The 4,802-nt window shown below is 44.9% G+C and overlaps 1 long non-coding RNA gene across 1 annotated transcript; it reads right to left on the reverse strand.

Annotated features, from left to right (window-relative positions):
- Positions 1 to 2,208: 2,208 nt before the first annotated feature.
- LOC140214092 (uncharacterized) lies at positions 2,209 to 2,872 on the reverse strand. The gene is made up of 2 exons (XR_011891014.1): positions 2,659 to 2,872; positions 2,209 to 2,590 (listed from the first exon to the last, which is right to left on the reverse strand). It is a non-coding gene; the product is annotated as an uncharacterized lncRNA (long non-coding RNA).
- Positions 2,873 to 4,802: the final 1,930 nt, after the last annotated feature.

Raw genomic sequence — 4,802 nt, forward strand, 5'->3', positions numbered from 1 at the left:
AGCACGGCGTGTACCCAGTACCCAGCTAACCCAGCGTACGCCACCGAAATAAAGCGGCCATATTGAATATTGCGCTAAAAAAAAAGCACTTCCGCTTCCTGTTTAAGCAGCGCCATCCGTCAGGCCCCCCGCTAAGTTCCATGCGCTGCCGCTTCTTATTTTGGAACCGCTATGCAAGGTACAGTTTCGCTTCTCTAAAGTTGGTTCTTTATTCTATGGTGACAGCCGCAACAGCCGTTGCTCCCGTATCTATGACTGATGTATCGTTTTTAGTTGGTAAAGCGGAGGCCTTAATAGCCTAGTGAAACGCCTGCGATGAACAGCGGTACCACGGCGCTGCGTTTCTATTACCCTAATAGAAAAAGAGTGATCATGACCCTCCGTGGTTCATGAGTGACTTTATTGAGAATAGCACTGCAGCGCCCCTAGGCGACTTCTCACCGTATGAACTCCCTCGTGCGTGCGACCCTCTTTAATGTATCCGCTTCTAAGCTTTCGCCTCACTGTCACCACTCGCGGCAAGAAGTGCAAAATTTAATAATTTTCTCGATCTCCCTTTGTCATCAGAAATTTCTAGCATTCAAAACGAAAAACAGATACTTAAAGGAATAAAAATGTTCGTTATTTTATTTGTTGTATTTTAACGTATTCGTTTGAGCGAAAGTGTAGGTGCAAGAATGCGCCGCAAGAACGCTCTTCGCCATAGATTTACTATGCTGACTACTCTAGAGGACAAGCTACCCACAGGGCCCATGCATTGAAATCGGAAACCGCAAGAGCGCCGCCATGTTGCTACGCGTCGAGGTTGTCAGCTCCTGAGACGCTTGCTAGACTTGGTTGACTTGGTGACAGTAGTCAGTTTTAATCCGGCAACCGTTGCAGGGTAGTAGCATGGCGTCTCGCTTGTAGTGTCGTAATGTGTGCGTGCAGCCGTGCGTTTCGGCTTTATAAGTTGGTTCTTTATTCTATGTTGCGGGACGGTGTGGGTGGGGCCCATGTTGGCCGTACAGGTGGCAGTTATGCAACCGAGGGATGATCCTGTTGAAGTTTCCGGCAGTATGCGGTTTTCGGCGGTCACGCCTGTTGCAGGAGTGTCACTCGACGAGGTTACGAGCTCGGAGCTGCGGTCAGATTCCTCGTTGGCGTTCGGTAATTCTCATCGCACGGGCGCGGTATGTTGCGAAAGCCGCTTTCGCGATCTATCGTCGCGACGACAGATCGGGCTTTTTTTATTATAAGTATTGATCCAGCTGTAGGGCACATGTAACCGACAAACGGAAGTCTCAAGAAAGCACCTGAGATTATAATAAAGCAGGCGGCGCAGGAACTCCAGGGCACCCAAAGGACAGCGGGGGGATCACAGCTCGAAGCAGAACGGTACGTAGGTTGGGGCCGCCGAGGCAGGTGTGTGCCAGGGAGTGTTCGCTCGGACAGCTCCCCTGGCACGCGCAGCAGTGCCTCGCAAGGTCGAGATACTTTAAAGGCACCTGCGCCCATGTTCTTTCTTTTGCCTCGGTGCAGTGAGCACGATTAACGAGAATCATATGGAGGGCATCCGGTGCAGTCGCGAATGCGCCATGGCAAATGTGGCTCGCGTCGCCTGGCGTGTGTAGTAATATCAGAGTTGGTTGTGTGAACTTTATGCATAATACGCTTTGTTACGGTACCTTAACGGAATGGGTCTAGAGGACGGTGTTGGTACATTTTTTCGTATCGCCCTAATGCTACACCCCCACTACAAACACACACACATACCTCATTTTTTATGTATACATACAATTCCTTGCCATGACGGATTGCCATGACGGATACAATTCCTTGCCTCCTTTATTTTTGAAAAATAGAGGAGGTTATGGACGGATTGACCTGTTGAAGTTGTAAGCTTGTCAGGAACTGTCATAGGAATCACTGTAATAAACACAATTCCACGATCGGATTGTTTACTTTCATTTTTTATTGTAACACTGAGGACTACACAGAAATTTTTTTGTATATGTGAGAGAAGTGTGTGGATATCACGAGCTTAAGCCAATGCGCGATACACAGACAAAGCAGCTGCGACAACATGAACTGCATTGAGGGCCACACAACACATACGTTATTAAGGTGCAAAATATAGGGGGAAGCTTCAAAATACTCTGTAGCACTGCAAAGTATAACATATATTGTATGTGTACAATAAATGTTAAAAGAAACAATGCATCAATGTCCCATTTGCCTTCAAGTTTATTATCAAGTTCAAGTTTACTGAAGTTTATTATGAGCATATGTACAACAGGAATATACTGACACACCCGCAGTCAAGATGGCTCTTCGAGGTGTGCTGACTGCCTCATTGTAAGAAAAAGAAATTGGGTGAATGTCGACACCAGGGCCACTGCTTCTTGCCTCTGACCTGCACGTGCCTCTGCGGCATCTTTGTCCACAAGTGTGCTGGCGTGGCGAGGCGTAGGAGCCATCCGAGAGAAAGAGTATCGTTTACATGGAGAAGTGGCTGTTCACATTGCCTGTCGCTTTCCCTCAAATGTTTCCTTGGCGACTAGGGTGACACACCCGCAGTCAAGGTGGCTGTTCGAGGTGTGCTGGCTGCCTAAACGAAAGAAAAAGAAAGAACTTAGATGAATGTCGATACCAGTGCTATTGCTTCTTGCCTCTTGCCTGCATTTGCCTCCACGGCCTCTTGGCTTGTGGAGTCTGTATGAGGGAGCTGCTGTGGCTAGGCGTAGGCATTGTCTAAGCAAAAAGAAAAGGCCATTCAAATGGGGAATTATGGAAATAAATGCAGTTGTTATGTCTGCTTCTTGCACTTTTTTTGCCTAAAAGTTTTCAAACATAGTGTCCTGAACACACCACCACTTTGACTGCTTCTGCTTTTTACCTGCAGGTGTTGCTGCGAAATCTTTAGTATGGCTGCGTGCAGCATTGTAACACTTGGTGGAGGCATTTGAAGTGGTAGCCAAAAATATAAAGAATCATCCTTGTCTGCATGAATGCTTTCAATTTCTAAATGTAGTGGTAACTATCACTATTAGTGCAAGGCCCCCCCACATCTATGCGGCAAGTGCCATAGCTCGAAACTGAATTTTTCCTTTAGTGTTTCACAAGGCGTCTGATTTGTCCACACAAGATGTGATGTGTTTGTTTTTAGTTATCCCAGTGTGGAGAGAGCATCATTAAATTGTTTTTTATTTTTGCGTGTCTTGTTTTTTGGTTTATTTCTGAATTTATCAAGCAGCAGTCTCATGATGCTAAAGTGACTTATGTAATGGCAATCAGCTTTTGTTTTGCAGAAAAACAATGGATTTCCTGACCCATTGTTTGACATCCCCTCACTCGCATAATTTTGCAAAATATTCTACCTATATTGACTTGCTTGACCTCCACTAAAGAGTTTTGCATTTTCAAATACGACTCCTTCCTTAAAATCACTCGACACTTCTCATAATTTCTCTACTTTGGGCTTCTGATACTCTGCATTCACAAATTTTTGCTTGTTTCTGACTAGAAGAGCCTTCTTTAATTTAGAGCTTACATTTTACCTTTGTAACACACGGAAGGGCTTGCCATTGCATATATGCATAAAAGGGAAACATGTTTCATTCAACATTTGCAAAATCCAATTGAAGATTGATGAATGCAGCTTGCAGTGTGATTTGACTGAATGAGCCATAAAAGTAACTAATCTTACTTGGTAAATTAAAGCACATATTAGTGTGATGTACAAGATACGTTACACTAACGTGGTGGGTTCTCTCGCTTATACAGCAAAATAATCGGTGCGCGAGAAAAAAAAATATTTTTGCATACCCCTTGTACACACTGATTTAAGGAAAATGAGCTGGAGCTGTCCACATGATCTACTTATTTTACCTGCGAGTATGGTCAACAAATATGTGTCCCAGCTACTTAGTGGTATTTGAGATTATGTCAGTATTGCATATGTGCCTGTTGTCTAAAATAATTGGATTTTGAAAATGCTCGCAGGGATCTGATGTGCATATCTGCAGTTTATGGATACATGTAAAATACTCAGGATCAAGTGCAAGTGAACGGTCCCACAGGCCCGGAGTCGATCATGCAAATAGATTCGCTGCACAAATTTGTGACCAGTAAAGATATGCCACATGAAATGGCATGCAAGGAAGTGTTGAAAATATTGCACAGTTAATAAAACGCCTATGCTATTAATATGTGGGTTGATGCACTCGTTATGCAAAACGGAGGTGAGGCGTGCAAACAGGACACAAGAGTAGAGAAGTGGACAACGTGAGCGCCGTACACTTCTCTACTCTTGTGTCCTGTCTGCACGCCTCACCTTTGTTTTGCATAATTGATCCTTACCAACTAGCTCAGCTTTCTGTCGTTCTAAGCCTCGATGCACGCGATTTCGTCCGCATCAGGCACTCGCCTCTTCATTACTTCGTGGCACAGAAATACTCGGCATCAGGCTGTTTTTCTGCTGTGGCCTTTGTAGAAGCATGATTGTTCAAAGTGTAACAATTAAACAGATTGTATGAGTTGCTTGTGGCTTCGCCAGTACAATTCCGGTGCGCTGGTCCGCCTGTCCAGCAATTTCCTACTGAAGGGAAACCTGCAAATAAGAACACCGCTCCGCATGTAGAAAAATGCTATACTGTGACGCTTCTCAAATGATTGTGATGCATCAGAAGAGCTGCCTACTCGCGTGATATTCTCAACAAGGAGATACATTCGTTTACTTACATGTGAAGGTATATGCCAGAGCACTTCGGGGCTTCGGTGGCACATAAGGCACGAGTGTGCCATAGCGTCCGATGTCGACG

Source organism: Dermacentor andersoni, chromosome 11 (assembly GCF_023375885.2).
Source record: "Dermacentor andersoni chromosome 11, qqDerAnde1_hic_scaffold, whole genome shotgun sequence".
Classification (NCBI taxonomy): Eukaryota; Metazoa; Arthropoda; class Arachnida; order Ixodida; family Ixodidae; genus Dermacentor; species Dermacentor andersoni.